Source organism: Meriones unguiculatus, chromosome 20 (genome assembly GCF_030254825.1).
Source record: "Meriones unguiculatus strain TT.TT164.6M chromosome 20, Bangor_MerUng_6.1, whole genome shotgun sequence".
In the NCBI taxonomy this organism is placed as follows: Eukaryota; Metazoa; Chordata; class Mammalia; order Rodentia; family Muridae; genus Meriones; species Meriones unguiculatus.
In genome coordinates this window covers 11,180,840-11,206,352 of record NC_083367.1, presented here as the reverse complement: position 1 = coordinate 11,206,352, position 25,513 = coordinate 11,180,840, and positions in this window count along the sequence as shown.

Below are 25,513 nucleotides of genomic sequence, written 5' to 3'. Positions count from 1 at the left end.
ATGTTAATCTTGGATTTTTCTTTCTCCTGGCTTTCTAAGATTCTGTAATATCATTTAAATGACTATTCCATTTTTTAGGGATTTTGGCTATTGCTTTCTGGGACTATGAAGTATATTGAATGAAAACAATTTTGTTAGAAACTTTTAAAATGTGTATGTATTCATTTAAGACAGCACTTACTTGCGCTGTGCTAAAAGTATAATGTGTTTGTCTAATCACTATGACAAGCAGTATTTTTGTAAATAAACTTTGGTTATTACTTAGTTTATTCCCAAACATCCTCAGACATTTCTAGGGTTCTGGATGCATTTTTTCCCTGTAGTGGTTATTTATAGCAAGTAGGTTCTACTGTTTAAACAGCCATTGAACAATGTATCATCATCATCATCATCATCTCTCTCTCTCTCTCTATCTCTATCTATCTATCTATCTGTCTATCTATTATCTATCTACCTATTATCTATTTATCTATCATCCATCTATCATCTGTGTATGTATGCATCTATCTATCTATCATATATCCATTATCTATCATCTATGTCTATCTGTCATCTATCTATCTATCTATCTATCTATCTATCTATCTATCTATCTATCTCTTTCTTTTTAAATTTTTAATTTATTTTTATATTAATTACAGTATATTCATGTATCCCAGCTGTAGCCACCTTCCTCATTCTCTTCCAATCTCACTCTTCCTCTCTTATCTACTCCCAAGCCCCTCTCCAAGTCCACTGATAGGGGAGGTCCTCCTCCCCTTCCATCTGACCCTAGCTTATAGGTCTCATCAGAACTGGCTGCATTGTCCTCCTCTGTAGCCTGGCAAGGCTGCTCTTCCCTAAGGGGGAGGTGGTCAAAGAGACAGCCACTGAGTTCGTGTCAGAGACAGTTCCTGTTCACATTACTAGGGAAGCCACTTGGGAACTGAGCTGCAATAGGCTATGTCTGAGCAGGGGTTCTAGGTTATGTCCATGAATGATCCTTGGTTGGAGTATCAGTTTCAGAAAAGACCCCTGTGCCCTGTGTCTGTTGTTCTCCTTGTGGAGCTCCTGTCCTCTCCTATCTTCCCCTTCTTTAGATTCCCTGTACTCTGCCCTAAGTCTGGCTATGAGTCTCAGCATCTGCTTTGATATACTGCTGGGTAAAACCTTTCAGAGGCCCTCTGTGGTAGGCTCCTGTCTTGTTTCCTGTTTTCTCCTTCTTCCAATGTCCATCCTATTTGTCTTTCTGAGTAAGGACTGAGCATCTTACCCAGCGTCCTCCTTCTTGCTTGGTTTCTTTAAGTGAACAGATTTGTGAAGGTTTATTCTATATTATATGTCCAGTATCCACTTATAAGTGAGTATATACCGTGTGTATCTTTCTGCTTCTGGGATACCTCACTCAGGATGATCTTTTCTAGATCCCACCATTTGCCTGCAAATTTCATGATTTCCTTGTTTTTAATTGCTGAGTAATATTCCGTTGTGTAAATGTTCCACACATTCTGTATTCATTCTTCCACTGAGAGACATCTGGGTTGTTTCCAGGTTCTGGCTATTATGAATAAAGCTGCTATGAACATGGTTGAATAAATGTCCTTATTGTGTACTTGAGCATCTTTTGGATATATGCCTAGGAGTGGTTTAGCTAGATCTTGAGAAAACATTATTCCTAATTGTCTGAGAAAACACCAGATTGATTGGTGTATCGTTCTAATTCTAGATCCTGAAGACAAGAGAAAGAAAGCATGCTATTTGTTTTTCTGTATCTGACTTATTTTGCTTAATGTGAGATTCTTCCATTGTACCCATTTCCAGAGTTTTTTTTTTTTTAACAAATCACTTTGAACCTTTCTAGACCTTTTTTTCTTTCTTTTTTAATCTTAATGGTACAAACATAAAGGTAAAAACCTAAAATAAGTAGGATTATATCTAACTTTAACGTTGTTACTCAAATACCTCTCTTCTTGAGAACATTTGGGGATTATCTCGACTACCAGGAAAATATTTATGTATTTAAACACCTTGTCTGAATCATTTCTGAATATGTTTGATCTGGGCTATGGTGGTTGCTTTTTCTTTAAATGCCTTTAACCTTTAAAAGCCCCACATAAACAACAGCTTGATATGTTTTTCACAAAGGTCCACAGTGCGGCTGTGGATGTCCCAAAGGCTCTGTTTCTAGGTGCCCTGGGAAGGTGGCGGGAGGTGGCGGGAGGTGGCTTTTGGGGTGTTGTTCACTGGAGGCATGTCTGTGAGATTGGAGACTGTAGTCTCCTTCCTCCGTGTTTTAGTTCCTGGCCTTGTGCTGAGTGGCTTTGCCTCACCAAATGTTGTCAGGCAAGATAGGCTGCCTGACCACCAGCCTGGCTGCAGTGATCATGGACTGACTCTTCAAAGAACAGGAACTCAAAATGAACCTTTTATATTTGTAGTTGACTGCTTCACGTATTTTGTCACAGTAATAGAAAGCTAACACAATGAACTTTCTCCCAAAGATTATAGGAACTACTTAGTTACTTTTGTTTGACAGTCCATTGTCAAGACTGAAATCTGAGTTTATTAACTTTTTGAAGCTTGTGAGCTGATTCAATAATGTTTACTTAAGAATTTTGATAAAGAATTTTGATAAAGAATTTTGATAACAGAAATATGTGAAGATAATCTTTTGTGTTCTCTGCCATTTTGTTTTTCCTTTTCTCAGGCCTAGATTATGCTCAGGTTGGGCAGGAACTGTATCCTGGCAAGACACACACAGCTAATGTGTGGCCCTGTACCCTCTTTCTCCAGCCACAGTAAATCTGGAACCTTAGTGATGATGGTGAAGTTGTAAAAGAGTTGAATCCTCCCACTCAGAATCCTGAGCTGAAAGAAGTGAGCAGAATTCCCCCTCTGCCCTCCTGCTCATCAGGGTCAGTGAGATACAGCCAGGCAGTGTAAGGCCCAGCCAGGTCAGCTTGTGCTAGTCTCTCAGTTAAAGCTACTGACTAAACAGAAAAAAATAAATAAATAAAAATAAAAACAACAACAACAAAACATGGTCACTGTATGACATTAACTTATTCCATTTCAAGTTGTAACTTTAATGAGACTTATTAAGGTCTTAATAAAATATCTTGTGAATTGAAACACTTTCCAATGTGAGGAGCTCTCAGCATGCTGGGTGCAGCACTCAATGCGGGCACCTGATCAGCTTTCTCACGTGCTTTCCAAACATGAAAGGGTGGAGGGCTTCTGACACGGCTGCAAAGTACATTACTAAGGACACATTTTTGAGTTGTGTTACGGTAGAGATAACAGAAAACCCACAGTTGCAGGCAAGCGTTTAGATGTGTGTTGATTCAAAGTCACGTTTTCCAGGTTAGAATCAGGCTCAGCCACTTGCTAAACTCATTACTGTATTTATTTGCCATCAATGAGTTTCAAATCAATTAAAAAAAAAAAACAGATGTAGATATGTGAAAAAGACTGCATTCACCTTTGAGGGGGGAAACACAGGCATGGGAGGGCTCAGACTTGTGCTAGCAAGTCCTGAAGATTTCTCTTCTGAAAGCATTACTTAGACAACATTTTCAGTGGCAGCTAGTGGAGAGGGAAGAGGTCATCCATGAAGGTGGTGGAAAAGGTGAGTGGTGAGGGCAGCAGGTGGGAAAGGTGTCTCTGTGCACAGTGGGGCCTTGCCAAAATAAAGATTCTTTGCAATAGCTTTTCCCCTGTGTAAATGCTCCCGTGAGGAGCATTACACCGTTGCAGGGCGAGAGCGTCCACACTCCTCATGTGTTTGCCTGGTGTCTGGCTTTCCTTGCTGCAGGATTTTTCTTTCTAGTCCTTTCCCTATGGCCATGTTTTTCTTCTTTGTGTTGTTACCTTTGAGCTACTATTACTATGAGCAATTCCCAGTGTTACGAATCTATGATACTGATGCATATTCCTGAAATCATGATCTTTATTTCTCACCCAGAGCCCACATTGTAGATGAAAAATTAGTTAAGATGAAAAGTTAGATGAATAAACACTTATTCTTGTATTCAACATGTGTGTGGATACTGTTGGAAATAATATAAAGACAGGACTCTTCTCGAGGAATTCACAATTTGGTTTGAGAATTACAAATAATAAACATGAAACTAAGACTCACAAAGACATTTGAGGAACATATATTTGCTTTCATGTAAGTATTCAGGAATGTTGAGAAGGGAAGTCTTCAGGTAGGTTAAAGAATTCTCATAAGTTTTAAGAAAGAGTTATAGCACAGATATACCACATGATTGATTTAAGTTTAGATTAATTCATACTGATTCTGTTGTGTGGAAAGCGATAGAAATTTAAGGTATTGTTGCATAGGAAATCATAGAACCATAAATCTTAGGAATCTCCAGTGTCGTAAATGAGCTGATGGCAATGACTTAGACAAACTAGGTCAGCGTTTGGGATAGAAGTGTCTTGAGTGGACACGTGGTTTTAATGAGGAACGCTTTGGAGTCCAGTTTGGACAGAGGAGAGGCATCACATGAAAGGCAGTGGGGGAGGGAAGCTGGCGGCTACAAACATGGCTCAATACTAACTGTAGAAACCCCTGGCTCTCCAGAAAACCTCAGTGGTGCCTAGACCACAGAAGAGGCATTATTTTGTGTTATGACTTGGGCTGCATAAATGTGCATTAAAGTCCTAGGTGGCAATGCAATGTAAAAATAGGGCCATTGTACATGCTCATATATATATATATATATTTGTGTGTATGCATATATGTATATTTAGAATGCACATTGACAGTCTTCTGCCATAAACTGCTTCAGTCCAGTTCATTCTTGGTTGATGGCTACTCTAGATAAGAGCAAGTCCTGAAGATTTATATTCTGATAGCATTATTCAGACACCATTTTCAGCAGGAGCTAGTGGAGGGAGAAGGAGCAGAGTCATCTCTATTTTGGTGGTAGTAAGGGGTGAGTGGGTGAGGACAGTGGGTGGCGGCAGCAGTGGGAAAGGCGGTTGTGTACACAGTAAGGCCTTGGCAAGTAGAGACGCTTGGTCTAGTGAACCAGCCATGATATTTTGTCAAGCATTCCTCTGTTTGACAAGAGCATATGCACATAATAGGCTTAGTGGGGAAGAAGGCAGACTGTCAGCAGAGGAAGAATCAAAACAAGTAAAAGCAAATGAACCTTGTCTTCCTGGTTCCAGAGAGACGGATGACAACTTTGCGCCCCCCCCACCTCTTGAACACCCTAGCTGCAAACTACACTGGATTCTTACAAATAGGGCCCCAAGAATGTTCAGCAATCCAGAGAATGGACATCGTATTTATTTCCTGGCTTCTTCAGAATGATTTTTACAGATTCCTAAGGCAACGAGTACGCTTTGTTTATAAACTCCCTCTTGGCACCTGAAAACATCGACTAGTCTGAAAGGAAGCATCTCCTGGTCAAGGTGATACGCACACATCTATTCAGCTGTGCAAATACATCAAAGGGAGTCACCAACTGATAGTGCCTCCGGTTCTTTATTTCTCACTAACCTCCCAGTAGCAGAGGTGGAGGTAAAGACCAACAGCTGCTTCCTTCTGTGGTTTGCTCCGGCCTTTGATAGGTAGGCTAATGGCAAAATTGAAGGCTGCATTAGCTTGCCAGCATGGGCTCTGATTGTGGGGCACCGATGGTAGAAGTGCTAAATGGAGGCTGACAGGAACCTGGGTGATCAGAAACTTCTCAAGCAAGCTCATTAAGTGCATCATCAACACAAGTCTGTGCTTCACTCCCATGTGGCAGGGCTGCTAATTGGTCCCTGCTGACTAAAGGGGTTGCAAGAGAGGCACAGCAAATCAAAAGTTGGGATATTCCTAGAAATATCCAGCAATGACTGTTACAGCTCGTCTGTTTACAATTTGCAGATAATCTTCGTGCTAACCAGTTCGAAGCCAGTTCAGTCTTTTGGCGGTTCCAGGTCGTGCCCAGCTGCTTGGCTGCAGTTCTATTGTGATGACGGGTTGCAAGGACAGGAAAGCAGCCTCCGAACTTGGTTTTCTTTCCAGCCACTTCACGCAGGAATTACTATGCTTTGCTTTCTGAGAGAAATCTCTTCCTGGTCAATTCCTAAGACCTTTATGGCTTGAGTTTGAGTTGTCAGAAAAACATTTGTTTGCACTTCTGAAGAGCATCCTCAGTTCTCCACATGGTCCTGCTTGCCATGGTGCTGCTCGCCATCCTCTGACATGCTGTGAGGGTACATCATTGCCGACAATGACAAGGCTGCCATTCATTTATCTTACGCTGGAGCACTGTGGTAGGCTCTCCATGCATTCTCTTTGAGCCTCTGCAATGCTCTTTTTATATGCAAAATTTGTTGAATAAGAACTATATCACTTCATGTTTTGGATAATGAATGACCCAGAATGTATTTGCTGTTTGTTGCTAGTGACTAAAGCAATGGGATTTACTTTTGGACTATACCAGACACATTGTTACCATGGAAGTTAAGCTGACATTTATCTTGGGTTGAAGATGACTCTCGTTGTAAATGGTTGAATGTATTGGACTATCTTTCACTCCATCTTCACCTTTCACACTTAGAACTGGAAACATATACAGATAGGAAAAATACAAAGCTTCAGAAGTGAAGCTTTCTAGTCCACCAACAACTAGACTAACACAGCTTCTGCCTTTTGTTTTTTTTTTCCCCTCTTTTCTTCTCTCCACCCTTCCACATTCACATTTAAGGGTTGGATAGAGAAGTCCTGACTCACAGTAGGTGTTACTCTTCTCAATTTTTTAGAATAGCACACAGACCACAGAGGTCACATAGGTGTTAATGGGGGACAGGGATAGAGATTAGAACCCTCATGCTAAGAAGGTAGAAATTGTGTTCCTTACATTGATTGTGATCAGTGAGTGTGACCAGAATGTTGTTATAAAAGATGAAAATCTCAACTTTTCGATTTTACCAATAAAGACTCAGGAGCCAGATGCTGGGATGAAAACCTACCAGCTCAGAGAGGCAAAGAAAGCGCTCAGCTGAGCATCCTGTTCAGCTTATGTACCAGAAAGAAAAGGCCAAAAGCTGAAAGCTGAAAGCTTACTAGCCAGCTGAGAGCTCAGGAAGGAACAAGTCTGCTATCTTACCTGACAACCCAGGAGGAAAAAGCTGACAGCAAAAAGCCCAAGAGCTAGAGAGCCTAAGCTAAAAAAGCTCCTACTTCTCTCAACTACCTTAATTCCCTCCTTTCTGTTTAATCCCTGTCAGTTGGTTGCTTGTTCTCCTTCTTGACCTAGAGTTAACTTTACTAAGTCCTGTCTGTGTACAGAAAACTCTAGGATTAAAGGTGTATGTTAGGGCCAAACCACACCATACTCACCTGTTTATAATAAACAGAAAGTTCTTAGATTAAAGGTGTGTGCTAGGGCTGAGCTACACCAAACAAAAGACAGGTTTTTACAGTTCACAATCTCGGGAGTCACAATGGGATCAAACATCCCACAACACAAGCTCTTTCAGCAGACAGATTTCAGGTTAAGAGGTTGGCACCGAGTTTAAAATTATCCTTTTCAGTCCTTTTCTAGGAAAGCCTAGGCTCTGGGCAAAACCAGAACAGCTAAGAGTAATCTGGCTGGCAGGTTAATCCCAGAAGATGGGTAGTGCATCTCCTCCTACTGACTGAGGACAGATGTTCCTGGGCTGGATCTGGGTGAGCCTTCCATTCAGGGGAGCTGAAATGACTTAAAAACAAACAAACAAACAAAAAACAAAAAACAAAAAAATACTTAGTCTGGGGTACATGAGATCCTGGCAAGAGAGGGTGGAGCTGGTCAGGCATGGGGGAGGGATCTGTATTTTTGGGGTAACCTCCTAAAAAATACTTAGGTTGAACAAAGAAGCTGGATTAGTAGGAGGCTGTCTGTCTTCAATGGAAGGGCTGTGCTGTGTGTGCTTTGTGGGAGCGTTTGGTGGGAAGACATGGGGTGAATGGAGAGACTTGTGTTCTGTGTCCCTGCAGACCTCTGGAGGTAGCAGGACTCTGAGCTTCTCAGCGGTCACTAAGATGCATCGAACCAAAGGCCCTCTGCACTTTCCTGTACTGTGCCACTGTAGACATGGGCGTGTGCAAAGCGACCAGCCTACAGGCGACTGCTAAACTAGATGTAATATGACCTAGGAAAATCAGTGGCACATATGTATCTATGGTATCAGAACAAGACTGTGCAGAACAAGTCTAGAGCAAGGTGTGAGTGTGCATTCTCCACAGAATGCTATCCCTAGCAGCTGAATTTAATGCCTAAAGCAACGATGAGCACAGTCCATAGAGGGATGCCCCTGCTCCTGACAGCACACCAGGGGAGATGCTGTACAAGCTCTCTCAGAGGTATGACGAATATAGGTATGACGATATGGGAATATTCCAAGCTCCTTGGGTCAGAATGGCAGAGACTTGGCTCCATTTAGGGTGGAAGATCTGTTTCTAGGGCTCACAGGAGCAGAAGGAAGCAGGGAGAAGGAGTAAGAGACAAAAAAGAATTCATTCTTTTTCCTGTTGAGACAAGGGGGAAATTCACGTAAATAAAACAACGTGTTAGTTAGGTTCGTTGCTTTAACCCAGCAGATACAGCTATAAGCTCTTTAAAAGGTCTTTGCAAATGTCAAGAAAGAAAAGTTGGCTAGCTACTTGGGTTTGATACCTCTATCTCAAGTACAGCCTTTGTCTTTTCTCTGACAGAGATTCTGAGCATCAGGAGCTCACGATCCTTTTCCCAGCATGCTGCTCTTTCTGCAAATCACTGTCGCAATCTCCAAAAAATAAAATTCTCTGCTGTTTTGTTTTGTTTGTTGTTTTTTGTTGTGTTTTGTTTCCTTCAAAGAATAAAGGGCTTGATGAGGAAACAGTCCTCTGCTGGCTTTAGGCCCAAGTGTCATCTAAATGTCTGTCTCAGAATCACCCTGGTGGCTTTGTAGGCAGCCTGAACTGCTTGTCCCTGTTCTCACAGTTTCTGACTCATGAGGCCTGAAAGAAGTGCCAATAATTTACATTTCTTTCTCTTTTTTTACTGTCTCATTTGCATTTACTGCAGCATTTTCTTTTTGTGTCAAAAATGAATTTTAATTTATAAATTATTCAATTGTTTAAACGGCTCAAATTGACAGCCATCTTCCTAATGTGGTATTTTGATACAGGTGCATATTATTCTTGGATCTTTCTTATTTCTGGTGCTGGAGCTGTTGATTGTCATCTGCATCCTGAGAAACACATCTACCAGTCAATAGACTCCCAGTCTTGTGGAGAGCTTGCTGGGCAGCTCTAAAGAAATGCATTTCTCGGGTTGAGGATGTAGGTTGGTTGGCAGAGTGTTTACCGGGCATGCACAAGGTCCCGGGTTCAGCCCTCAGCTCCACATCAAAGGACCTGATATGGTTCAAAGCCAGTCTGGGGTACATGAGATCCTGGCAAGAGAGGGTGGGGCTGGGCAGGCACGGGGGAGGGATCTGTATTTCTGGGGTAACCTCCTGAGAATCCAGATCAGTGGTCCAGAAGCACTCAGAATTAATGTGTTTTCATAGCACCTGTGGTAGTTCTGATAAGCATTTGTGCCGGAACCCTTCTTCATGAGCTCTCACAGAACTCTCCCCTGGAGTTAGGGACTAACTTCTCTTTGCTTTTCATTTATAAAACAACTTTCCTTGGCAAGGCCTTGCCCCTGGTGGATGATGCGGTTTTGCAGTTTCATTTATTAACGTTCCCATTTTTCTAAATGAATGTTGATTGTATTCTCCAGATCCTAAGGAAAAGAGCAGAGTCCCCTCTTTGGGGCTTTATTTAGGAAATTATACTGCCCAGAGATAAGATATTAATTAGGTTGCTTATGAGGAACAATTTAAAAGGCAAACCCTGGATTCTGTATTTAACAGCTCAAATAAATCAAGCAATGGGCCTCAGAGAAATGTATATTGTATTTACCATTTTGCACTTGTTTTCATGCAAATCTTGTCTTTGAGTTGGAGCAGGAAACTCAAAAACAGTGGCAAAGCTCCAGTACTTGGGAACGTGTTTGGAGAAGCTTGGGACACGATGTTGGTAATCAAGCTTAAGGAACATAACCTTATCTAATGTAATTACTTTAAATTTAGTTTGAAAATTATTTCCAAAATGATTTGATGATGAAAGCTGAGATCTCTTTATGCTACAAAAGGAGTAAAAAGCACACTAGCCATCTGTTCGATGAATCTTTCTTTCTAATTTTCATTTTTTCCCCATTGAAAATTTGTTGTAATCCCTAGACAGTCTTTTAGAAATTATTTTCAGAGAAATTACTGATCTATGTGATCAAGATATTTTATCAAACTCAGTCTGGGGAGAAACACAATGGTTTCTGTGCAAGCACAAGTAGTAATTAGAAATGATGATAGGCTGTCATGGTGATACTGGGTTCTCTAAGGCTTCCTTCCATCCAGCAACTTGTCTGGAACCCTTCTTCATGAGCTCTCACAGAACTCTCCTCTGGAGTTAGGGACTAACTTCTCTTTGCTTTTCATTTATAAAACAACTTTTATAAGTGAGACCACGACTCAAGGACCACACACTAATGGTAGTAGAGCTGTTCGTACAACCTCAGGTCTCTAGCAGAACATATGGAAATGGTGGTGTAGCAGTTGATCTTGAGGCCAGGTTTACTTGGATTTATATCACCTAGAATGCACACCTTTAGGTGTGTTTGAGGGCATGTCCAGAGTTAATCAATTGAGGGAGGAAGACCCGCCCTCAAAGTGACCCATACCTTCCAATGGGTGGCCCTTCTAAAAAGAGATTCAAGAATAAAAAATGTGTCCAGCTTTCCCTTCCTCTTCCTTCTCCTTTGTTTCCTCTTTCTCCTCCTGACCAAGTCCTTTTTTTTTTTTTTTTTTTTTTTTTTACATTGTCTGCAGGCAGGAGGCACCTGTTTCTTCAGAATTTCAGTATGGATTCAATATGAGCAACTCTCCATGGAGTGGCAAGCCTTCAGCAACAGCTTGGCGCATCCCTCTCTACTGAAGAGATGCTCTGTCTCACTGGCATGAAGACAGCCGTAACTGCACTGCTCTATCCTTATTGTGTAACACCACCCTGAAAATTCCTTTTCATAACCTGTCTGTCTGTTCCTCTGAAAAGCTTTGCTTAGTACAGACGGCTATCATTGCATTTTTAAACATGTGCAGTGGCTATTGTTAGCTGTCACTTGAGAGTCAAAACCTCTCGTGGCTCCGCAGTTCCTCTGTAGCATGTGAGGCTGAGCATGTCCGTGTGAAGGTTCTTCAGTACCGCTTCATTTTTATCCCTTATTTTGAAGACTATTGTTCATATCATTTCCCCCCCACTGCATTTCACGGTAGTGAATTTTTCTTTCTCTATCTTATCCTGCCCATTCACTCTCTCCAAAAGGTCGGACATTGAGATGTTTGTTCATGGGGATCTTTTGTACAGCCTAGCTACTACATTCCAAGCCCTTTAACTTTTTGAAAGGGATGCCTCAGAAGAAATAATACAAGAAAGGTCATGCACATAACACATCTGTTTCTTTAACATCACTGAATTTTATTTCATGATAAAAAGTAGCAATTCCAGAAAACTAACTGGATTTTCATTTTTTTTTTCTTCTTCTTCTCGATTCCAAGACGGTCAGTGGTCGCACTGCTAAGCTGTGAGAGCTCTGTCTCTTCCATGCTCAGGCTGTGAGTGAGAGTGCAGTATACATCAGCCTGAACCCTGTAGGAGAAAAGGTCAAAGGATACAACATGAGGTGGTAGTGAAGGGACTGTGTGGGGATGAGGAAGCTGACTTGCAAGAGGCAAATCTGAAATAGATGGGGCTAGAAAGGAGGCATCAGCCACAAACTTTCCACTAAAATGATAATGAGATGGTTACAGATCTTTTGTTTGTTCTACCATGGACCCAGCGCTTCAAGGAGCTGGGGAGCTCTAATCTAGCCCAGCTTGTGAAATGTCAGTACTAAAAAGATTGTCTGTCAGATTGGATCTCATTAGGTTAAATGAACACATTTTTGTCTTAATTATGAAAATCAGATAAACATTGCCTAGGAGTCTAGGGAAATTAATGCTAGTTTAGGCATATTTTTCATGTCTGTTGATATTAATGATACCCATCTTAAAGCCAACAATGTCAGAGACCCTAGACAAGTATCTTTTGACTGTACCCTTATCCTGGGTTCTATCACCAGGGAGTGGTTGGTAAACATTTTTGGGGGTGTTTCCTCATAAGTCATTATTTCAAAAATACTAAAAATAAAAATGGTCATTGGTTTCAAACAGAGAACCATTTTACAGTAATTATATTTTCTTATTAAATAAGTGATAGGCATCAGAGACACAAATTTCCTATGCTTAATAACTACAAAGGCTCTTTGATAATCAGCTCCAGTCTTCACTTTCAAAAGTCTATTTTAGTGGAAAAAGAGAACACAGAGAAACCACAATCCTGAGAGACTTGAGAAATGGCTGGCTTGACTCATTGTTTAAATGGACAGGATCTTAGCTCTCTTATCTTTTGATGGCAGACAGGGGATGGGGGATTGAAGAGAAGCGTAGAAAAGAAGCACTTGATTTTCTTACTGCAGTTATACTAACAGGAGCAGTAGACTTTGTAACGGAAGCCATAGATGTTGACCTAAGTGGACAGAAACGGCCGATGCGTTTTTTATAAGTACCCTGGGGCTTCCGCATGTTATTTCTTTTCTACACTTGTATATCTTTCTGGTTCAGATAACTCCCTTTGGAGTTAATGAAACTTTGTTTTACTGTACTGCAAGTCACACATGTTTCATAGGGAGTAGAATGCATGCCTGAACTGATATTTAGATGCTTAAGCAGAGAAAGAGAGTCCTTGGAATGGAACTGTAGTTGTAAGTGTTGTTTGGTCTGATCAAAACTCTCATAGAACAGCAATTAATTTTAGATAATTACTAGTTGGAAACTACATAATTGGGTGTTTCCCTCTAGAGTCACCTGCCTTTGTGTGGAGTATTTAATCGGTTGTGCAGTTAACCCGAAAGGGAAAGGTGCTCACAGCAGAATTAGCAACTGCAGAAGTGTGGTGTTCCAAGCTGCAGTGTGCTAAGTCACTGAGATGTCTAATCAAGTTAGTTATGATATCTTTGGAATTAAATTCAGCAGAGGAAAAAGAGTTCTACTTTGGGGATTAGTGTTATGTGAGCCTCTCTTTTTAGAACACAAAAGAACTGTATATGAGCAAACCTGAGGCCTATTTTGGAGGTAAAATAGTTTTCTATCTACTTGGAAACTTGCAAAAAGCAACCTAAGGGTTTGCCTAGGAAGATAGCCAGGCAGGAATACTCTGCCTTTAATAGTAGCTAATGCAGAGGTTTTGGAGTTGAACCCTTTGGCTTGGAAACAATCATGCTACTTTTTTGCTTGATAAATTAATTTCATTACCTATGATAAGGGGATAATAAAAGTGCCTACTCGGAAGGGCTTTGTGACTCTTATAAGTTATGTATGTAAAATGCATAGCAGTGCCTCTAATGTTTGGTGAAGGTTTAATAAATGTTTATCTTGATTATATTTACTTTGAGATGGCAATTTCCCTCTGACATATATTGTGAGACAAAAGTCGACCTCCAAATTATGTATCAGTTTTACTTGTGTCACTCTCCATTGAGAGATTTTGCCAAACAAGCATTAACATAATGTTACGATGACCATATTTATAGGCTGTTCTAGCCATGCAATTGTGTATAACTTTCAACATTACCAGTACCTATTATACCTATTGTACCTATCATACATACAATATGCATTTAAAAGCTCTCTATAAAATTCCCAGTGAACAGTTTTTTTTTTTTTCAACAGAACTTTTCAACATCATTGCAAAGATGTCCTCCTTCAGAAAATTTACATGTAACATCCCCTTTGGGTAGTTCAGATTTAAAACTTTATTACTTTTTTTTTAAGGAGTTATTCTACATCTCTTGAACTACATATTTTATTAGACAATCTATTTAAAACTTAATGATAGTTTCTGCCTTAACTAATTTTTAGTTTTGTATATCTTTATTTTACTTGTTGGCAAACGGATTTTATACTATCTTTTGATTAGCCATTGCTTCCTTCTTTGCTGCCTGCTGCCTTAATTCCTAGTAGTCACAGGACTTTGAGCAAATCTTTGAGTCCAGAAAAAGTCAAATGTTATGAGCGTGATAAGAATGTGTAGTTACCAAGGTCAACACAAACCTGTGTCTTAAAGCCATACCAAGAATCTGCAGTACACCTTAAACTTAAAGAATTTGGCTTCCCAATTTTATCTCAGTAAATCTGAAAAAAAAAAAAAAAGAATACTCTATGAAGGTGTTCTACTGACTAGAATACCAATCACAGCTATAAACCAAAGCTGTCTTCTGACTACATTATTTTAAAAATGTTACTATGAATTATTAGAATTTTGGATGGTATGGAAATATAGCCCTTAATCATAGTTTCTACTGATCCTTCCTTTTTTTCTTTCTTTTCTTCCATTTCCTCCCTCCCTTCATTCTCTTATCTCTGATGCTATGGTTTAGTTTCCCTGCACTAGAAGAGGATTTTATTACTTTTAATGACTATGAGACTGATTCTATCAACTTTCTGTTTCTAAAGAAATGCAATTTCTAGGAATCTAAGATGCTATTAGGTATAGCTGTCACTGAATGCTCCCTCCAAGATTCAAAGACCACTTAACAAAAATCCAAATGCCACAAATGAGAAGCCCTGTTTTGAATTGTTGGCCAGGGCTGTCAAGAGATTTTCAAAACATAAAGCCTACAGCTGTTGCCCTTGGTTGTTCCCTGGAGGTAGAATGAAACTTTCTACTGCTGAGGATGTCATATACTTCAGAAACAAAGCTCAGAGACTCCTGAGCTGTAACTGACCTGAAGGCTTCCTCCCTGAGGACTAGATTTCATGGTATCAGTAGTACTCATGCAAGCTTCCAAAGAAGGGAGGAAACCGACAGTTCTACCCAGCTATGACTCCTATAAAGACATAAACAGCATAATATAACCCTAAGACTGCAGTAGTGGCACACACGCCTTGGTAGTAACCAACAACACTCCAATTGGACTTAAGACCTGTTTAATGAGAGACAATATGCTTGCTACTAGAATCCTATTAACTAACTCAGGGCTAGTCAAGTCATGGTTATTGGAGGAGGATCTACAGATATGTATTTACTAAGCCAGCATAATCCCAAACAACAATCTAAAAACATTTGTCCTTATACTCAAAGGTAAATGTAATCTTCACCCCTTATCAAAGAAACTTCTCTTTGCAACAAACAGAGACCACTTTAGAAACCACAACCAACCAATATGCAGAGTTGTGGAGCCCAGGCTCAATGGATACATCTGCAAAACATTCTGCACCTAATACTTAGGAAACATTGTGGAAGAGGGGACGGAAAGATTGTAAGATCCAGAGAGTCTGCTGTGATAGTGTGTGTCCTAGTAAAATCAGAAGCTATACCCATAAAGTCTCACCAAAATGACAGCCCAAGTGTAAGTGGAACAATGATGACACTAAGGAGCCTGTCAAACTTGATAGGAGGAAGTTCATGAAACTTCAACCCTACACAGGGAACTATAGGCAACTGAGGAGCAGGATATATATAAAATTTTTTTATTTTAATCATAGGTCATTCACTTGTATCCCAGCTGTATCCCCCTCCTTCTGTCCCTCCCAATCCCACCCTCCGTCTCTCATTTCCTCCTTGCTCCGAGCAGGTTATATTTTAGGAATGTGTATGTATATACAAATATATATATATATGCATAAAATAACAATTAATGAAAAGGAGGCATTAATTTGAAGGTTTTCTACAACTTCTGGCAGTGGCCCCTGTTTGAACAACACCTCAGCATGCAAGACACCTGTGTGGATACTACTGTACTGAAACAATTGCCAAGGATGGGATATCTTGTATTCTCCAGATACAGCATTTAATTTCTATATAGAGTTGGAGGAAATTTGATTTTATTCTTGAAACACAGGAGGGGTAGCAATACTAAGCATGAATCTAAACTAAAAAATATTTTACTTGCATTTGGGTAAAAATCAAATTTGTTACAAAGAGTACACTAACCATAGTGGACTTGGAAAAACACATTTGTTGTTTATGAGTCTCAAGTGGAGAATATCAGTAGAAAAATGTAAAAATATTTGCGGTGGGTTTTATTTTGTAGAGTTCTGAGATATCTAGAAAAACAATGTCAAGTGTTGGAAAACATTGGGTGATAAATGCAAGAAAGAAAATATCGTACTGCAGGCTAGAAAAGAAAAGGCTTAGTATATAAAATTAAAACATATACAGTAACTGTAGAAATTCATGAACTATTCAGCAAGACAAGATTCCTAGAAGAGATGCTCCTATCCTAGAATTCCCAAGAATAAGACCAAGTTCAAGTTCACCAAATAAATGCAGTTTTGCTTGAGATTGCCTTGTGCAGGTAGCCAAAAAGACACAATGCCTATTGGTGAAATTTAAATGAGAAACAGCTTGGCAACATTTTAAAAAATTTGTTCTCTGACAATTTTACATAATGTATTTTGATTATAGCCAGTGCCTGTCTCCAGCTCCTCTCAGCTCTATGCCTTGATTCCAACTGTGTATTATCTTGTTTTAAACCCATCAAGTCCAATTTGTGCCGCCCATATACTCTTGGATGTGTAGCCGTCCACTGGAGCATGGTCAACCTTAGAGAGAACTGACTCTCCCTCTTCCAGCAGCTATCAGTTGTTCTCACTTCCCCTTTGCATCTTGGGATTTTATCTGGCTTCAGCTTGCACTGGTGTAGCTCTTGCCATCACAATCTCTATGAATTCATGTGCCCAATATGCTATTGTGTCCAGAAAACACTGTGTTCTTGAAGTCATCTGCCACCTCTGGTTTTTACATCCTTTCTGTCTTCTTTTTCCCACTGAGTCCTGAGCCTTAAGAGGAGAGTGTGAGCTAGATGTCGATAGGGCCGAGCATTCTGCAATCTCTTATTCTCTGTGTCTTGACAAGTTGCCTGTTGCTGTCTGCTATAAATAGAAGCTTCTCGTATGCAGGACTAGGGATGCTTCAAACTTTTTTTTTTAAGAGATGAAAAGTCATATGACCAAGTTAGCTCTATCTCTGGGTAGCTCTATCTCTGGCTGTTATCACAACATTTTGAGGGCTATAGAGCTCTTTGTCCCAAACGCTTCTAGGCATTGCTTTTTCTTTTTTTAAAAGATTTTATTTTTTTATTTTATGTATATGAGTGCTCTATGTGCAGGTGAAGACTGCAGTAGAGGATATAGATGGTTGTGAACCCCCATGTGGTTGCTGGGAATTGAACTCAGGACCTCTGGAAAAGCAGACAGTGCTCTTAACCTCTGAGTCATCTTTCTAGCCCCCGCATTATTTTTTTTTTAATTTTTATTAATTACACTTTATTCACTTTGTATCCCCCCATAAACCTCTCCCTCCTCCCCTCCCAATCGCACCTTTGTTCCTCCTTCTCCACGTATGCCCCTCCCCAAGTCCACTGATAGGGGAGGTTTTCCTCTCCTTCCTTCTGATCCTAGGCTATCAGATCTCATCAGGAGTGGCTGCATTGTCTTCCTCTGTGGCCTGGTAAGGCTGCTCCTCTCTCAGGGGGAGGTGATCAAAGAGCAGGCCAATGAGTTCATTTCAGAGGTAGTCCCTGTTCCCATTACTATGGAACCCACTTGGACACTGAACTGCCATGGGCTACATCTGTGCAGAGGTTCTAGGTTATCTCCATGCATGGTCCTTGGTTGGAGTATGAGTCTCTAGGAAGACTCCTGTGTTCCAATTTTCTTGTTCTGTTGCTCTCCTTGTGGAGTTCCTGTCCTCTCCAGGTCTTACTATTTCCCACTTCTTATATAAGATTCCATTCACTCTGCCCGACAGTTGGCTGTAAGTCTCAGCATCTGCTTTGATAGTCTGCAGGGCAGAGCCTTTCAGAGGCCCTCTGTGGCAGGCTCCTAAATTGTTTGTATTAGATTTCTTCTTTGAAGGATTTTCTTGCTGTGAGTAGTCATGAAGGCACTCCCAGGGTTAGCCAAAATACAGCTCCTTCATTGTTAGATAAATGGGTGCTGGAAATGTAATGTACTGCATGGGAACGTCATTGTTACACTATATAGTAGCCTTGAACTTCGATGGGAGAATACAGCCAGATATTTTTATCTGCAGTTTTCACAACCACAGATTCAATCAACTGGATTAAAAATATTTGAAAAAGCCTACTTGGTCATAGTGGGTGATATCTTCGATGTCTTCTTGTATTCTGTTTGCAACTATTTTGTTGAGTATTTTTGCATCAATGTTCATAAGGGAGACTGGCCTGAAATTCTCTTTCTTTGTTGGGTCTTTGTGAGGTTTAGGTACCAAGGTGACTGTGGCTTCATAGAATGAGTTTGGTAGTGATCCTTCCGTTTCTATTTTGTGGAACAGAAACAGAATAGTTTGAAGATTATTGGTGTTAGCTCTTCTTTGAAGGTCTGGTAGAATTCTGGCCCAGGTCTTTTTTGGATGGGAGACTTTTGATGACAGCTTCTATTTCCTTAGGGGATATAGGACTAATTGATTTACCTGGACTTGATTCAGCTTTGCTAAATGGAATCGATCAATAAAATTGTCCATTTCATTTAGATTTTCAAATTTTGTGGCATATAGGCTTTTGAAGTAAGACCTAATGATTATTTGGATTGCCTCAGTGTCTGTTGTTATGCCCCTCTTTTCATTTCTGATTTTGTTGATTTGATTAGTGCCTTTTAGTTAGTTTGGCTAAGAGTTTGTCTATCTTGTTGATTTTCTCAAAGAATCAGCTCTTGGTCTCATTGATTCTTTGAATTGTTTTCTTTGTTTCTAAGTCATTGATTTCATCCCTGAGTTTGATTATTTCCAGCTGTCTACTCCTCTTTGGTGTGTCTGCTTCTTTTTTCTCTAGGGCTTTTAGGTGAGCCATTAAGTTGCTTGAATGAGATGTTTCGAATTTCTTCTTGAAGGCACTTAGTGCTATGAACTTTCCCCTTAGCACTGCTTTCATCAGCCTTACCAGGCCACAGAGGAAGACAATGCAGCCACTACTGATGAGACCTGATAGACTAGGATCAGAAGGAAGACTAGGATCAGAAGGAAGGAGAGGAAGACCTCCTCTATCAGTGAACTGGAGGAAGGGCATGGGTAGAGAAGAGAAAGGGAAGGTGGGATTGGCAAGGGAGGAGGGAAGGAGCTACAGGTGGGAAACAAAGTGAATAAACTGTAATTAATAAAAATATAAGTAAAAAAGAAAAAAAACAAAAACAAATTTGAAAAAAAAACAAAACAAAAACCTGTCTGATCAAAGTATCACAAAGCATTTCATCAATACTGAGCCAATACAGTATGTTGTAGGTGTCGATTAATATTTACTATTGATATATCTTCTGGCAACGCTGTTTTTAATCCTAAAGGGCTGTATAACCAAATCACCACACAGAGACTGGGTTTATTTAGTTAACCTAGAACACAATGCTGAACAATAGTTACTCTCTCCTAAACCTCCAAGCCCTCATAGTTTCCTAACATTAGATTTCCCATATTATACTTGCTTTTTGTGATGTATTATGTCCAGTCCATCTCCACGTTGTTCTAAGATCTGTCCTCCAACTCTCTCTCCTCTCCCTCCTCGCCCTTTCTCCTCCCACTCATTTCCTCCCCTCTGGCTTCTCCCCTCTTTCCTGTCCTCTGGCTTCTCCCTTTGCATAACATTGTGCCTAGTTGTTTTATTTTGGCCTGTTTACACACAGTTGAGACAGGGTGCTTAGAATAAGTATCACAATGCAATATCTGGAGTGAAACCAGAGAGTGTGTGTGTGTGTGGGGGGGAATCAGCATTTGAATGAACAAGGGAAAGGTGCATACATTTCAAAAGAACATTATACCAACAACAGTAGAACAACTTTTTATACAGCACGGGCAGTACATTAGGGCAAAGGAGAAACCTAGGGACGGCTTATAGCATGGAGGGTGTGGTTGAGTCATCTGCAAACATTCTGCCAGGGTATGGAAGGACTTAGGCATCATCTTCAGATGGAGTCTTGGAACCATTCCCCTGAGGAAGTTGAGAGAGAGAGACATAGTTATTTAAATATATACAATTCTTATTTGTTTGTATCTCCATAGAACTAGGGGGAAGTATCCGCAGATCTATGAAATATTAGTAGAGTAGATGCCAGAGAGAACTGACAAGTCTACTTTGCTTGCAACCACAGTTGTCATCCCTGCATGATTCCTTCAAAAGTATTTTCATTAGTTATGGTTGACACTTTGGCATCAACTTACATTTCTGAGATTCTACAAAACTTAAAAAAAAAAAAACTGCCCTATACAATGGAAAAAAGATAGCATCTTCAACAAATGGTGCTGGTCCAACTGGATGTCTACATGTAGAAAAATGAAAATAGATCCATACTTATCACCCTGCACAAAACTGAAGTCCAAGTGGATCAAAGACCTCAACATAAAACCAGACACATTAAATCGGCTAGAAAAAAAAGTGGGGAATACCCTAGAACTCATTGGTACAGGAGAAAACTTCCTGAACAGAACACCAACAGCACAGGCTCTAAGAGCAACAATCAATAAATGGGACCTCATGAAACTGAAAAGCTTCTGTAAAGCAAAGGACACCGTCATCAAAACAAAGCGACTGCCTACAGATTGGGAAAGAATCTTCACCAACCCTTTATCTGACAGAGGACTCATATCCAGTATACATAAAGAACTAAAGAAGCTGAAAAGCAGCAAACCAAGTAATCCACTTAAAAAATGGGGAACAGAGCTAAACAGAGAATTCTCTGTAGAGGAATATCGAATTGCAGAGAAGCACTTAAAGAAATGCTCAACCTCATTAGCCATTAGGGAAATGCAAATCAAAACAACCCTGAGATTTCACCTTACACCCATGAGAATGGCCAAGATCAAAAACTCAAGTGACAACACATGCTGGAGAGGTTGTGGAGCAAGGGGAACCTTCTCCATTGCTGGTGGGAATGTAAACTTGTACAACCACTCTGGAAATCAATCTGGCGCTTTCTCAGACAACTAGGAATAGCGCTTCCCCAAGATCCAGCCATACCACTCCTAGGCATATATCCAAAAGAGGCTCAAGTACACAAAAAGGACATTTGCTCAACCATGTTTGTAGCAGCTTTATTTGTAATAGCCAGAAGCTGGAAACAACCCAGATGCCCCTCAACTGAAGAATGGATGCAGAAATTGTGGTACATCTATACAATGGAATATTACTCAGCAATGAAAAATAAGAAAATCATGAAATTTGCAGGTAAATGGTGGGACCTGGAAAGGATCATCCTGAGTGAGTTGTCCCAGAAGCAAAAAGACACACACGGTATATACTCACTCATATAAACATACAACATAGGACAAACCAACTAAAATCTGTACATCTAAAGAAACTAAGCAAGAGAGAGGACCCTAACTAAAACGGTCAATCCCCATCCTGAAAGGCAAAGAGGATGGACATCAGAAGAAGAAGAAAACAGGAAACAACCTAGGAATCTACCACAGAGGGCCTCTGAAAGCCAGAATAAGAAAACAGGAAACAAACTAGGAACCTACCACATAGGGCCTCTGAAAGCCTCTGCCCTGCAGACTATCAAAGCAGATGCTGAGCCTGATGGCCAACTGTTGGGCAGAGTGAATGGAATTTTATGTAAGAAGTGGGAAATAGTAAGAGCTGGAGAGGACAGGGTCTCCACAAGGAGAGCAACAGAACAAGAAAATTTGAACACAGGGAACTTCCCAGAGACTCATACTCTAACCAAGGAGATAACCATGGAGATAACCTAGAACCCCTGCACAGATGTAGCCCATGGCAGTTCAGTGTCCAAGTGGGTTACATAGTAATGGGAAGAGGGACTGCCTCTGACATAATCTGATTGGCCTGCTCTTTGATCACCCCCTCCTGAGGGGGGGAGCAGCCTTACCAGGCCACAGAAGAGGACAAAGCAGCCACTTTTGATGAGAACTGATAGACTAAGATCAGAAAGGAGAGGAGAACCTCCCCTATCAGTGGACTTGGGGAGGGGCATGCATGCAGAAAGGGGAGGGAGGGTGAGATCGGCAGGAGAGGAGGGAGGAGCTTATGGGGGGATACAAAATGAATAAAGTGTAATTAATAAAAAATTATAAAAAAACTGCCTATAAAAGACTCAGTGTGTTTATACTAAGGAGGCTTCTGAATTATCATCTTCTATATTCTAGGCTGTCCTCTGATTTAAGGCCTGTGAAAAACAGCTTAAGTCCCTTTGAATTCTTCTATTTCCATGACTATAAAGGGCATCTATCTGCTCTTGTGGCAGATATATTATAACAAGATGTCCAGATGCTTTGGAGATAAAGTTTTCTATCAATTTTAGTGATAAAGAGAAGACAAATGAAACTTTACATAATATTTTATCTTAATTTATATTTTCCCAGGCTTTGATTTTCCCCTTTAGATTTGAACTTAAGTAATCTTGAGAACTCTTTAAAGGTTTTCATAAAAAACATAAAAATATCCACATGAAGACATTTTAAAGAAATCTGAAATGAATGCTAAACTGGGCAGGGAAAAGCCCAAGAGGCCTCAACCCTCCAGAAGAACTATAGTAAACCAAGGAAAGCTGGGAGCAGAAGTAGTGCTCCCCAGGTAAGAGCACACAAACGAGTTGTCCAGTGTCAAATAGTTAACCCTGAAAACATTCATACAAAGAACATTATAAGAGGGATGTATCTATATACAAATATGTATATGCATTCAAAAGTAATTAATGAAAAAAGAGGCCATGAATTTGAATGAGAGAGGGAGGGGAGTGGGGAAGGTTTGGAAGGAAGCAAGACAAGGGAGAAATGTAACTAAAATACAATCTCAAAAAAAAGAAAGTGGAAATATATTTTAGACTCTACTCTTTCTTCCTCTCTTCCTTCTCCTCCTCCCTCTTTGCCTTTCATACTTTCTTTTGTGATTTAATGTGGATTTGGTAACAAAGAGTTAGGCACTGGGCATTTTAAATACCTTTTAAAATGTTTTAATTTTTTTTTAAACCACACTTTGATAGAGCTTAACAGTTTTGTGTTTGCATGTTGGATATGTGTTTTCTCCAAACCAAGGAAGCCATCAGTTCTGGAGAAGACAGGCGTAATCCATTTAGACAGTGTTACCTCTTTAGGAGTTCAGTCCCACAGATTACCTGCCACTCCAGGCACCAGTCACAAGCGTGGGGTAGCTGTGACCTCTTCTTCAGGTTCAGTTCATTTTCCAGTGTGCCACCCAGAGCACAGAAAAGCACCAACATTTATTGATTCATTATACAGTGTGTAGACCAACAACCAGATGAAGACACACGTAAGGCAGGCCTGGAAGGTCTCCCAGGACAGAAACTCCATCCCTATGGAGTTGGGGTGCCCTGCCATCCTAGCCTGCAGATGTGTCTTCTTCACACCCCGAGAGGCTTTCCAACTCAGGCTTCTAGGGCTCTTATCAACGCTTCATTACATTGGCTGCTGATGACCAATGCAATCTTCGTCCTCTCTCCTCTCACCAAAGGTAGGTGCAGAGCTGAAAGTCCGCCCTCTAATAATGCTTTGGTCTTTCAGATGACTAGCATCAATACTGAAGCTTGTCGGTTTCCCCACAACCACCAGTCACCCCATTTGCAAATATGACACTCATCATTTCAGAGTTCCAGATCCAGAGCAAGTACACACTTCACAATACCACAGAAACCAAAAACTTGAGTGTCAGGAAAGTAGAGCGGCACTTGTGAGAAAGGAAGAAACTCTGGTGAGAAATGCTTTGTGGAGGACGGAGTAATGTAGGGAAAATCTGAACTTATTTCTGGGATCCATTTTAGTGACTGGGTTCTCTTTAAATTTGAGAGTTTCCACCTCCATTGCAGTCTGGTCCTCCTTGCTGATATAAGCACACCTCAGAGCTAGTTTCTCTGATAGCTTTGATAGACTAGAGAGAAGAATTGTGAGTTTGTGTTCTGACCAGACCTAGAGAAGCTGAAGTCATATGAAGTCTGTGTAAAGACAACAGAAACCATTAAAAAAAAATGACACCGACAGTTCTCACTTAAACCTTTGCAGTGATTCAACAGGCTTTGGGGTCTGGGGCTCCCCCAGCAGAAACCATGGGGTAGCCACCCTGTACCTCACACCAGGCCAGTGTCAGAGCTCAGGCAGCCTGCAGCCAGCCCTGTGTCCTTGTTCCGTTCACTCCAGGGACAGAGGCAGAGCATGGAATGCAGAGCGTGAGTTCTGGGCTGTGGAAATTCAGCTCAGATTTGAATTCTGTGTCATTTTAGATAATTTTAAGGTATACCTTGTATTAGTGTGTATTAATTGCACAAGAAATTGATTTTATGTGGCTTTTTCACACACGCAGAAACATAGTCATTCCTACATTACCCTCACTTATCTCCCTCAATGGTTTCCATCTGCCTGATGGCCGTCATCAGTCTTCAGGTGACTGTATCAAATGTTTTTACTTCAAGAGATGGAATATGCCGTCTTATTTACTGGCCCCTCCTGCTTGGTGGAGGCAATGGGCCATAAAGTTTTGTTATATACTTTCAATGTAAAAATGGGCATTTGAAATCTAGCTCGTGTGTTTTACCTTGAGAAAAACTTAGATTTCTCTAATGAGTAACTATTTTATGTATATGCTTGTTTTGTCCACCTCTGCCTATGTGTACCACACGGACACTTGGTGTCCCTGGAGGTCAGAAGGGGGGGTCAGGGTCAGCTCCCTAGAGTAAGAGAGGGTTGTAAGCTGCTGTGTGCGTGCTGGGAAGCAAACCCAGGTCCTCTGCAGGACAAGCGGCTGCTAAGCCACCTCTCCGGCCCAACACAGGCACAAGTGCATGATTGCTAACGTTACACAGGGCTCGGCATAATGCCTTACACAAAATGTCCTTAGAGTAAGCTCACTGAGTTCCATAGTGTTTCCGACACTGACATATATTCTTGATCTGCCTGTATCAAGGGGATTAGATATAAAAGTTTCCTGTTGTAATCCATCCTTCTCTCTCTCTCTCTCTCTCTCTCTCTCTCTCTCTCTCTTTTCTTTTTTCTTTTTTTATGAGGGCTGGTCTTTTGCCCTCAAATCCTAAACGCATGGCTCTTGATGATGATCTAACTTCCTATTACAAGGTTCTGCCTCCTCTAGGTTCTGCTAGCTTTGCTGTCTTGGAATTTTGGAGACACTAAGATCCAAGACTATTTTACCACCGAGAAACCCACCCACAAAGAGGAAAGTTTGCCTGGCTTTAACCCTTTAATTCTGCTATTCACTTCATACGCTCAATGTTAGACTTTCCCGAAAGACAAAAAGTATTAATTACATTAAAGCAAAGTTGAGTAAGTTCTTTCTACTCTGCATTGGTCACGTCTCCCTGCAGTATTGAGCTTATTTTAGGGGACTTTGTTTTAATTAATTGTTCTGGAGACCACTGAGAGAGACAG